Raw genomic sequence first — 13198 nt, forward strand, 5'->3', positions numbered from 1 at the left:
TACTGAGAGTTTTAATTTGATGTCTAGCTGGGGCATTTTCTCCTATTATACCATAATATGTATATATTTTAGTAGGCTTCCACAGTAGTAGGTTTTGATATGTTTTTTTCAAAAGTTTTCAGTATTATTTATTTCTACCCATATTTCCTCCTCTACTGTGCCTTCCCATTTCTTTCCTCATTTAATCCTCTTTTTTCTAATTTAGCATTTTTCTCCTTAGAACACTGTGTTCTATTTATCATTTGTTGTAAGGTACCATCCTCCATATATATATATATATATATATATATATATATATATATATATATGAAATACATGCACTATTTGTTTTTCTGGGTCTAGATTACCTTACTCAGAATGATTTTTTTAGGTGCTCCATCCACTTATCTGTGAATTTCATTTTTTTCTAGCAGCTGAATAATATTTTATTTTGCAAATGTACCATATTTTATTATACATTTATCATTTGATAGACATCTAGGCTGTTTCCAATTTCTGGTTATTATGAATAGGGTAGTAATTGACATGGATAAATAAATGTCTCTGTAGTAAGGTATACAGCTTTTGGGTATATGTCCCAATAATAGTACAGCTGGATCTTGTAGAAGATCTATTTTTAGCTTTTGAGGAACTTCCACGCTAGTACTCCTATCATCAATAAACAGTGTTTCCTGTTCTCTGTATCCTCACCAATATGTGCTATCACTTGTTTTGTTAATCTTGGCCACTCTGGTTGGGGTAAGATGAAATCTCAAAGTAGCTTTAATTTGCAGTTCCCTAATGGCTAAGCATGGTGAACTTTAAAAAATCTATTTCTTGGCCCTTTCTATTTCTTCTTTAGAGAATTCCCTGTTTAGTTTTATATCCCATTTTTAAACTTAGGTTACTTGTTTTCTTGATGTCTAGAATTGCTTAAGTTCTAAGACCAGTTCCATTTGATGGAATCATCTGTCCCTGTTGATGAGTCCAAGAACCTGAGACTAGGAAAACCTATAGAGAAAACCAAACCAAGACAGTGGGAACTCCTGAACTTTAGACTAACAGCTGTAGAGCCTCCATGGGACTGGACTAGGCCCTCTGCAAAAGCAAGACAGTTGTATAACTTGATCTGCTTAAGGGGCCCTCTTGCAGTAAGATTAGGAGCCATCCTTGGTGTATGAGCTGGCTTTTTGGAGCCTATTACCTATGGTTGGACACCTTGCACAGCCTTGATGCAGGTGGAGGGGCTTTGACCTGCCTCAACTGAATGTACCAGGCTCTGATGACTCCCCGTGGGAGGCCTTACATTTTTGGAGGAGGCAATGGGGGATGTGTTGGAGAGGAAGACTAGGGGTGGCAAGAGGAGGGAAGAGAGGGGGGAATCTATGGTTGGTATGTAAAATGAATAAAAAAATTTTTACTCAAAAATAAAATGAAAACATCATATTAAACAAATAAAAAAAGAACCTGAGACTATGTAGATCATGACCTTTAGGATAAAACCTACTATTATTCTGCTAAGTGAACATAACAATAAAACAACTCCTAAGATACATTGATATAACAATAGATTGGTGCATCACTTAACCATCATCAGAGAAGACTTTTCTTGCAGTAGATAGCAATCAGCACAATGACCCAACACTGGATAATGTCCAGAGAGTGAGAAAGTTTGGAACATTCAGTTCTAAATGGGACGTCTTTATCATATCCTTTTCCACAGGTTCAGGAATCTGTGTGGAAGATTGTGGAGATAGGAAGATTGTAAGAACCAGAGGTGATAGACAATTCCAGAGAAATAGTGTTTTCCAGATGCAACAATACTGATACATGTATGAACTTACAGAGACTGTGGCAATATACCCAAGACCTGCAAAAGTCCACAGAAGACAAAATGCCAGCATGGTGGGAGGTGTGGGCATGAAACCCCACCATCATCTGAGGAGCAATTTGCATTTGATAGGTACTAGGATAGGGAGAGTCAGTTTTTTTAGTGATGTGATTCCTGGTAGGGTGACCATCTGCTAGGGCGGACTGCACTGATGATTAGTTGGGCAATGCAAACCAGACTTGAGATAAAAAGAAGAAGAAAACTCAAATTTTTATGGTAAGGGATAAGAGACTGGAAAGAGTGATTAGGAGAGAGGAGTTGGGAAAGGGGGTAAATGAGTTCAAAAACATTACATGAATTTCTCAAAGAATTGTTCAAATATTTTCCAAAAGTAAAGTATCTTGAAATAAATTCACCCAAAGAAGTACAAACCTTGTATAGTACAAACTTTAAGACACTGAAGAAAGGAAGGAAGGAAGGAAGGAAGGAAGGAAGGAAGGAAGGAAGGAAGGAAGAAAGGAAGGTGGAAAGGAAGGTAGAAAGAAAGAAAGACACAGAAGGTGAAAAGACTTCCCATGCTCATGGATTGGTAGAATTCATATTGTGAAAATGGCCATCCTGCCAAAAGCAATCTACACATTCAATGCAATCCCCATCAAAATTTCAAAACAATTCTTCAAGGAAGTTAAAAAAAAAATGTTAAGTTTTATATGGAAACAAACAATACCAAGGACAGGCAAAAGAATCCTGAGCAGTAAAAACAAAACAAAACAACCCCCCCAAAACTGCTGGAGGTATCACCATCCTAGATTTCAAGTTTTACCACAGAGCTAAAGTAAGAAAACCAGTGACACCTATATAAAAACAGACCCATTTATCAAAGGAGTAGAAGTAAGGACTTGATTTTTTTTGACAGAGGCCAATGGTGTACATGGGTGAAAAGATAGCAGCTTCAACAAGTTTTGCTGGTCAAACTGGATTAACGACACATAGAAGAATGAAACAAGATCCTTATTGCCCACCCTGCACAAAGTTCAAATGGATTAAGGAACTTAGCATAAGAACTTATACCCTGGTACTGACAAAAGTAACTTATGAAAGGGTTTATTTTGGTTCCATTTCAAGGGATTGTATTCTGTCATGGCAGGAAAAGCAGGAGCACAGGGCAGCTGGTCACATTGTACTTAATGTGAGTTGGAGAGCGATGAACACTCGTGCCAGCTCACATTCTCCTTTATATAAAGCCCAGAATCCCAGCCCATGGGATAGTGCCAATCATACTTATGGTGTTTTTGTTTTGTTTTTTTTTTTTCGTCTCAACTAATCCAACCTAAAATTGCCTTTCAGGAAATTTGTCTCCAAGGTAATTCTATATCCTTTCAAGTTGACAGTCAATGTAATCACTCAAAAGCTACATATTTTATGTGCTCCCATTGTCTTTCACCATATAGTCATGGGAAATATTCCATTTTATTTTCTCTTTCTTCCTTTCTGTTTCTCTTATTCTCCTTTGCATCTCCTCCTCTTCCTCTTTACCTTGTCTTATTTATATATTTATTCTTAAAATAATATAATAAAATATAATCCTTATTTATATATTTTATATATATATTATTTATATATACCTGTTTTATACACATTGTCTTATTTTGAATAACTCCTTTTGTTCTTTAAAAATATGTTCATTTCTAATAATTTCTCTCTCTTCTGCTGTCATTTTTGTTCTGTTTATTTCTAGGATATGGTGGATTTTCTCCAAATGTACAATAATCCCTAGTAATCCATTCATATATATAACAGTGGTGACCTGTGTAATACTTCTTTGTAGACAGGCATGATTGTCTTGCAGCTCTCACTCTAGAGTGCACATGGTGGGAACTATTATAATGTCAGGAGGTTCTAGGTGCTGCATTCTGGAGTCATTTGCTTTTGGGTACCAGTGTCTACCTTAGATACCCTAGTTTTTTCTTGGTGTGTTCTTCTTCATTTGCTTAAAGAGAAAAGAATGTCAGTAGAAGGTAGTCACTGAAATCACTCCATACAGATGTATGTGGAAAATGTACTGGTCAGCTGTTCCTGCAGAATTTACAGACTGCTCCTTGGTTGTCACCTCCATGCTGTGCCCTCCAGGGCAGATCAACACCATTCTCAAGGACACACAGTTGCGAATGAAGCTTTAACACTTTTAGATTAGCAGTTTACTCTTTTGCAACAACTTTACCACTTCTGAAGCTTTCCCATTTGTTGATGACTCCCATTCTATCCTGTGCTCATTGTTTTTTGATTTGTTTGGTATCACTCTAAAATAATTTACAAGATGGAATTCTAAAATACATATGAAATTAGAGAGAATGGTATAACTAACTTTGTGTGCTAACTAACTTAATAATTATTGATGCTTTGTGTGTATTTTGCTATCCTTTTTACTTTTTCTTATATTACTCAGAATGGCGTCTACTCATCTCTTACTCAGAAGCTAATCCAGAAACAATGTCATTTGTTCCACAAATACTTCAGTACATGTTGGTTAACTCAGGAATGCACACATTCCATGCAAAATCAGCTTTTGATATTTCACAACAAGATTATGAAAATTGTTTCAATTATTACAAATATGACATTGTGTAGGTTGAGTTGTTTGAATTAAGAGTCCAGTCACTACTCATGAAATGATATCAATGGCTATATCTTTTAAATGTCTCCTATTATATAGTATTTACTTCTTGTACACAATTCCCACCTGTGTTTTAATTACTTGCTTTATATTGATGATAAATGACTTCCAAATATCAATGACTATAACAAAATTTCATTAATAAAGAATGTGTCTCAATTATTTTTCCCCTGGAATGTATGAAGAATTATTACTAACCCAAGTTGCACAGATTAGTACCTTATCAATGGGGGATATAAAAACAGGAATCCAAAGAATAATAAAATATGTTCCCTTTTCCTCCCTTCTCCACTTCATCCTATGGTATGAGACTTTTAACTTTCTGTAAAGTACTTTCCCTGCTAGTGCCCCCACTTTATTACAGACAGTGATATGATATCCTGTATTCTCAGAAAAGTGGAGGCACCCATAATTTACTTCTTCCCTTGATTCAACATCCAAAGAATCAGCTGCTTTGAACCTATAATCAGCCACTGTGTCACTTATAGCTCTGTGATATTCTATACAATTCTCCAGGTGCTAAAGCCACTTGCATCCCAATATGAAGTAATAATATCTCTTCCTGAGTGTGATTCACTACTTCACATAAATAAAAGTCCAATGGTTTATAGAAATTTAGTGAAATAACTCACGTTGAACTCACTACTTCCTTTCATGATTCATTTATGAGGTGTGCAATAATAGAATATCAGAAGGAAAGCAATCCTATTGCATGTAACTCCTCTGTTTTTGCTTTGGTTGGGTGGTATAGGTGACCCAGGCCTTGATAGAAAAGAGGACAATTGTTGGATCCTTTCTTAATGTGATAGTTGCAGGCCAAGTAAAGCAGCTGACTGCAAGATAATCCTGGATCTCACATTCAGGTTTAGAGTACAGTGGAATCCTTCCTTGTGTGAAGTTGACACTGGCCTCTACCATACTGGGTGGTACTGGGAAGAGTCCAGATGGAGCTCTGTTGATAGAAGGATTGTGAAGTTGTCACTCCCTTTCCAGGGAATGGAGACTACAGAAGAGGCATCAGGACAAAATGAATGATAAGACCTGGAACGTATCCTAATCTAGGTAGCATTTGGGACTATCATGGTGAAAAAGTACAAGCCCAATCACAGAGAAAAGATGAGTGTTTGGTTTTGTAAGAAAATCAACAGTGGCTCTAACTATTGTCTAAATGGCCCCAAATTGTCTTTATCACACCTTGGCTTACCTCCTAGTTTTCTTTTAGTCAATGTCTTGAACATTGTAAAATGCCTTTATTGTAGACAAAGAAATACACTGCGCCAGATCTTCCACAAAGAGGGATATCTCCTTGTGCATACCGAACACCACAAGATGTTCTAGTAGGTTCAAAATTATTATCCTCAATTATTTCCCTGTGGGTTAGGAGTTTAAGCAACTGGGCACATGTCTATGTATTTCTTAATTTAGTGAAGAAAGCCTTTTGATTTCTGAGTATAGTGATTCATCTTTATAATATAGCAGTTAGCATGATGAGGCAGGAGGATTACTATATGTTTGAGACTAGCTTGTGCTACATACTTTAAGTTCAAGGTTAGCTTAACACATAGTAGAACTGTCTCAAACCACAGCAACACCACTTCCAATAGCAACGCAGACAGACAAAAACAAAAAGAACTTTCCCATGTTCCCTTTTTTTTCTCCTTTAAAGACCTCGTGCTGCCTTATGCTTGGCTCTGACAGCAGAGTGCTGAGGGTCTGAGAGAGAATTGTCTTAATAATTCTCTCGGTGACTTCTTCCTTCATGGTTCAGCTCTCCTCCTTAACTAAAACAAGAACAAAGAGCAAGACAGTAAGAACTCAGTGTCCCGACAGGAGTTTGTATTCCTTCTTAATGACACAGGCTTGCTAATTAGGGGTCCGTCCAGCAGCCCAAGAGAAGACCCTTCTGGGTGTGTTTGGAATAAGAAGCAGCACACTGCCACCAGCTTAGCACAGAACCCCAGTGGCTGTGTAATACTATACGTTCGAGGATCTTGGGTGTTTGCAGAGTTTACTTGGGACTTTCAGTGTTCTTTTTATTTGGCCCTTTGCATGGAAGCTGATGGGTTCTGGAGTTCAATAGTCAGATCTTCATTCTCACACATATTTTGTGAGGAGTTATAAAAGTTTCTGAACCTCTCTTCAGTTGTTTTTGCAGCATAGGGATGATTATCCATGGCAAAAGAATGCTGTTACAATGTTAAGTGAAACAACACATGAAAAGTGTTGAATACAAAATATGGTCTTAATAAATGGGAGATGGTGTAATCATTGAAATTGGACTTCCAAATTTAAGTGAGCTATTATAGGATTGATTTTTCCCTGTCTTAATGTTTAAAGTCCAAGACAATTGAAAGGACGGACACTGGATTTTTCAAAATGAAGTATGACTCGATGTCCCCTGTACTTTACTGCAGCTTTAAGCAGCTGAAATGCTCACCCCACCCCCTTTTCTGTGAAATAACAGAAAAACCTGTCTACACTCTTCAGAGAGCATCCAAGTGAACTAAACTGGCATGCAGAGATGGTCCTCAGGAAACTGGTAAGTTAGTTGCCAAAAGCTTAAATAACAGACATGGTCTGCAATGTCGAGCTTGTTCTAGAAAGAGGGGTTTTAGGATCATTATTCATAAAATCAGACTGCATTTTCATATTGTCTATTACAATCCAAGTGAAAAAGTAACCTGACTGTCAAGGAATCCTCACCCTGTGTAAGTTTTGTATTCAGCTTTCCTGACATTTGTTACATTTACTAGGATCAGACTCACTCCAAGGTGTTTACACTTGACAAACCCACTGGAAAAATTTCCAAGCCAGGAGACTATTACCTGGCTGCTGCTTGTTGGTTTCTGGAATGATCAGGAAGATGGCTTAAGAATCTTGAACTGACTGTCTCCCTTTCAGGATCTGCGCTAACATTAACTTCTTTGCAGTTCATGATTGAAAATTACCTTCTAGGTTTTTAAACTCATCCATATTTTGTTTTGTTTAATTTTATTTTGTGACCTTTTGGAAGGGGGAAATATGCTTCTGGATTCCTGGAGAGAAAGATGGGGGCATCTGCTTTGTGACTATGATCCATGAACTCCTTTTTTTGTGTTATCATGAGGTTGAACAGTACTCCTTGGTTGGATTGAATCCTCATGTGCTAAGACTTGGCTTCCTTCCCTGCAGTGATGGATGTTGGAGGATGGGACTTTGTGAAAAGAATTTCCCTTTTGTTATGCTTTAATTTTTCAAGCAGAGGTCACAGTGACCTACTGAGACTACAAAAAGATTATGGCAATATGCTACAGGGTCTGCATGGCAACCACCTCTTGCTTGGTAGAAGCAGGAAGGAGAGTAAGAGCTCTGTGAAGGAAGGAGGGAAATTGCTTATACCAAAGAAAGCTCTGGAGTCACTGAGTGAGAGATTGCAGGAGGACATGAGAGTAAGATAGGAGGCGGGAGAGAACAGAAGATTCATATTTGCTTGAGGTTGTTTGTTTGGTGATATTAGCTCTTCTTTTCTGCCCAGAAGGAAATGTCCATCTGGTATAAAGAGAGCACAGGCTCAGGATGGAACACATATTGAAAATCTCTGCAACTTACAAGACAGGTTGTCTGGCCTCTCTGAACCCAAGTGATTCTCACTGTTAAAGATGATTACTTTTGGTATATAAATTAAGTAAAAATTGAACATCAAAATGCCTTGTTGATGTAAATCATTTGAAATGTGACTATTGTTAGTTATGGTATCGAGGTGATAGTTGAGAAGTTGGTGTTAGTGGTCTTGATGCTGAGGATGGCAACAAACACAAGATTAGGAAAGGCAGCACACGTAGGCTTTGGCTCACCAATAGTGCCATAGTAGATACATTGGGTTAGTGAGAACCCAAAACTTGTGAGCTTCGGCTCTCAACTGTCTCTTCAAACATACATTTTTGTACTATGTCTGGATGCCTTAAAAAGAATAGAATTTAACAATAATAAGAAAACAAGTGTGCCCCATTCATGACCCTGGCCTCACCTGAGTTCTTCCAAAATCTGGCAGTGATGATTCCTCAAGAAGCCTGCTGAGAAATGAACATAGGCATCATCCCTTTGGAAGATACTGTTCTGCCTTTCCTGAGATCCCATGCCAGACAGACCAGGTGGTTTCCATGGCATCAGACCAGGCTTAGATTAGATCTCAGTCCTCAAAAGGAAAGGTACCATTTCCTTTTACCAATTCCCTGGACAAAATCTTTATGCTGTGATTGGCTTTCTCCCAAAGTGACTCATCAAATGGGAGTTTGTACTTGTGCTGACCCCTGATGTCTTCCTGAGAACGGGTGAGACCTGCTGGGAGGAACGGCAATCATTATATCATCCCTATGCTGAGACCACATAAACACTTCCCTTCACTAATGAATGGGCTCCAAAGGCCAGGTTAACTTGCCTTGGTGTGGTCTTCCTAGACGAAGGGTGTGGGTGAGAATTTAAGCAAATTGTGTTAGGAACATTCAAATACAAATTTCCAACTTTTTTCCTCACTGTATCAGAACGTTAATGCTGTTATGGAAAAAAAAAAAAAAACCTTTCCTTTTTTACATTTCTTTATAAAAGACATTAGAGAAGCAGAAAAAGAAACCACTCCTAACAGTGAATGATCTGAAAGGTGTCAGTATTTTCCTGAGCTATGGAGGCCTAAGAAGATGAGCCCCAGAGGACATGGTAGTCATGCTTTTAAATGCTGAAAAGCAGAGCTAGAGAAATGGCTTGGTTGGTAAAATGCTTGCCATGCAAGGGTGAAGACCTGAGAGTTTAGCTTCCCCACCAACATTATAAAAACTAGGCACATGTCTGTAACACCAGAACTTGGGTTACAGAGTAACAACAGAACTTAGGTTACAGAGACAAGTAGATCCTTGCAGTTCACAGGCTTGCCAATGGAGCCAACAATGAGCTCAAAGCTCAGTAAAGAGCTATCTCAGAAATAGAAAGAGAGACTGAGGAAGGCACCTGATGTTGACATTTTGCTTCTAAACACATGGATGAGCATGTGCAAGTTCATCAAGAGGCACACATGTAGTACAAAAACATATAGACAGTCACACACTCACACAAAATGAGGTTCAATAATATGAATGCAAAGCCAATGTAGTATAGTGTAGATAGATGACTATTTCATGTTCTGAGCCTCATGGCAATAGTGGAGCATATTAACAACAAATTCTTCTTAGATGCTGTGTTCGATAAAGCTTGTTAAGGGTTCAGCACCATATTGGTATACAGAGGGCATCCCATCATGTGCCTAGGCTTGTTTCATCATAGGATTTCAGATTTGTTGAAATTTCTGAGCTACCAGATAGAAAATTTGGGTATCAAACAGGAAAAGAAATATTCATTCTCAAAATAGGATTATTGGTCAAAGTGGTCACTCAGGATGATATCTACAATTCTAAATCCATGGCCTTGACTTCTACATGAGTCCCATACCAGATTTTTTTAAGTCATGAGAATAGAACTATTTAGGAAGAGGAATGGGATAAGCAGAAGTTGAAAGCAGACAAGGGATGGCAATGGGGATAAATACAATCAAATTATATCAAATACATTTTATAATAAGACCCATTATATATAATTAACATTAACATGATGATAAGAACTTATTTTTAAGAAGAAGTTGGTAGAAGTTCTAAGCTTATGGGAAGGAACTTGAGGATTGAAAAAGGATCAGCAAAATCAATGTATAATCAGTAACTAGGATGAACTTGAGGTGCCCCACAAATGCTCAATAATAGAGAACATTGTAGGTCTTATGACAGTTTGAATTAATGTCTAAATAAAATGGGAAGTTAGCAAGAAAAACATAAGCATCTGTGTGATATGATCTGAGTTATGAATTGCAGAGACTACATGCCTTAGTTGGAGTTTCTATTTCTGTGAAAAGACACCCTGACCATGGCAACTCTTATAAGGAAAACATGTCATTGGGGCTTTCTTAGAGTTTTAGAGGTTCAGTCCATTATCATCATGATGGGGAGCATGGTGGCATGCAGGAGGCAGATGTGGTGCTTGAGCTGAGAGTGCTACATCTTGCAGGCAACAGGAAGTCGACTGCAACACTGCGTGGTATCTGGTATCGTGAGCATAGGAAACCTCAAAGCCTGCCCCAACAGTGACACCTCTAACAAGGCTATATTCACTCCAACAAGGCCACATCTCCTAATAGTGCCACTCCCCATGAGTTTATGGGGGCCACATAAATTCAAAATACCACACTACAGAGTTCTGGAGTGTTCTGGGTATCAGCTAGTCTAGAGGCTGAAGTCAGTTAGGAAATTACTGTTGTAGTCAGAAAGAGAGGTGATGATGAGCATAGGTTTTGCAATGGTAATGGTGAGGGTCTTGAAGACAATTAGATATTCCAAGTATTTTTGAACTAGAACTTTAGAATTCAATAATGTCTTAGAGTAGTGGCAGAGAAAGAGAAAGAGAAAGAGGAATTAAGAATGCTATAAAGTATTTGTAAAGTCTTTGGTTTCACAGCTTGTCTGAATGTGGTGTTATTTGACTGAGATAGATTACCCAAGGAAGGGCAGCTGCTTGGGGAGATGGAAGAGTTCTGATTTTGAGAAATATAAGCAGGATCTCAAGTGTCTATTTGTTTTTCCAATACCTTTTGTTTCTTCAGGGAATGGCCTAGATTAGAGAAATAAAAGTTAGGGCTTTCTAAGGGAGAGGAAAGGGACAGGGCTCTGGGACCAACTCCTAGAAAATCCAAGAGTTTGCATTTGAAAGGAGAAAGCAGGGGCACCAAAAGGCACTGAAAGAAGTAGCCATGAATTTGAATGGAGCACAGGAAGTGTGGTACCTGTAAGTAGGAGTAGCGATGAGTTCAGTGAGTGGGGATGCCAAGGTCCGGGACTGCTGGGGACATGTGGTGGCAGGTGCAGCACCGAGAACTTCATACCTGGCATATGTTGAGGCTTCAGTGATGTAGCTGGGGTAGAAAACAAGGGATGTTAGATTTCAAAGCCAATGGCTTTCCTTGCACTGGTGCTCCTTCATTAAGGCCCTTCCCTAAGAAAGAAGCAAGTATCAGTGGAGAATGTGGTGACATTAAAAAAAAAAAATGAGTCAACCTAGACTGTCACTCCTAATGCCACATTTGTTTTCTTATCAGAACTGTCAGAACCTCTATGGCATTTCAAGAATCATCAAGTCTGGAAAGACAGAACTACAAACTGGTATCGTCTAATTTTCAGATACTCCCTCTCAGGTTTCAGCAAAGCTTACCTACCAGGACCCAGACTTTGACTGATGCTGATGCATTAATGCCTGCCTAGTAAACCTGCCCCAACCATGGGCTTGAAAGAGTCTGAAAATGCAGGGAATGGTTATCAGGAAACCCTCACTACAAAATGAATCCTGTTTCTGGTACTGTTTAGGAGAAGTAAAGAGAAACAACAGCAAAAGGAATTATTTCCTTTATGCTTTAAGATACATGCACAGGTTTTTTTAAATACCCGTGTTACAAAAACTGCGAAGTACACTTTGTGTGTGGTAGCCAGGAGTATCCAAGCAGAGACCTCAGGCAAAGGGTAGGTGAACTGAACTCACACTTCCATAGGTAAGATGGAAATGGCTCACTGATTCAGATGGAGATATAGAGGTTCAGGGATGAGAAAGGTGCCAAGGCGAAAGATGAAGAAGAGCCTAATTATTCTTCTGAATACACACCAGCTGGACTTTAGACACAACTGGGTCTGGCCTAGTAGTGTCACCTTGTGTTTCTGGAGCCTTAGTCATAGCTACTTCTCCACTGGGCTGGCTTTACTCTTCTGTTCCCTGTGTGTCAAAGTCACTTAGGCAGAGACAAACAGCCTGTGGCCTGATGCTACATGATTGTGTTTTATTTGAATGATTTTATTTTGTCACAAAGGCATTGGGAAAATGTAGATGCACTGGAGCTTGACCATGACAGATGAAGCAGGGGATCCAGGAATTAGGCTGTGCCCTGGGGCAGATTGGTTTGCCAGGCAGGCAGTGATGCATCAGAAGCAGTAGGAGAATGGGTCCTGGTAGACAGGCCAGCCAGCTGGCCATTGCCACTTGGGGAAGGCATCTGAAAAGTAGTGGACATCAGTGTATGGCTTCTGTCTAGACTTGATGATCTTGAAATATCCCCAGAACTTCTACTTGCAAATTCTGTGAAGCCATTTTAATAGGAGAAACAGGTGTTGTATTCTACTGTTTATTCTGATGTGTGTTTTTAGGTAGGGTTCAGGATAGATTATTTTTAGACACCTGCATCCCTTGAAAAATTAATCTGGGGGCCATTTTACTATGTGACTATGGGCCTTAGAGGTCTTTAGAATAAGCAACAGGGCACATGGCTAGGTCCTCATACTTTAGTCTGCTCTGTTGGGCCACAGTGAATTCTTTTCTTCACAGATTAATACCTTCTCTTTGGACTCTCAGGTAGGCATGTGATAATTCCCCCATTACCGGTAACTTGTCTCATAAAAAAATCCTGCCCTTTTTGAACTGTATTATTCCTTACTGACCACACTTTCATCTTAGCAAAACTTCTTTTGACAAAACACCAATAACGGTCTTTCCCCTTTTCACATTCCAACTTCATCCTTAAGCCCACACTCCTGTTTTCTGAAATCACCAGTGAAAATATGTGGGAAAGAACACTGTGGAGGGGTCTTTCCTGCTTCTCCCTATAGGGCAGTGGTAATTCC

The sequence above is a fragment of the Peromyscus leucopus genome, chromosome 5 (assembly GCF_004664715.2).
Source record: "Peromyscus leucopus breed LL Stock chromosome 5, UCI_PerLeu_2.1, whole genome shotgun sequence".
NCBI classification, from domain to species: Eukaryota; Metazoa; Chordata; class Mammalia; order Rodentia; family Cricetidae; genus Peromyscus; species Peromyscus leucopus.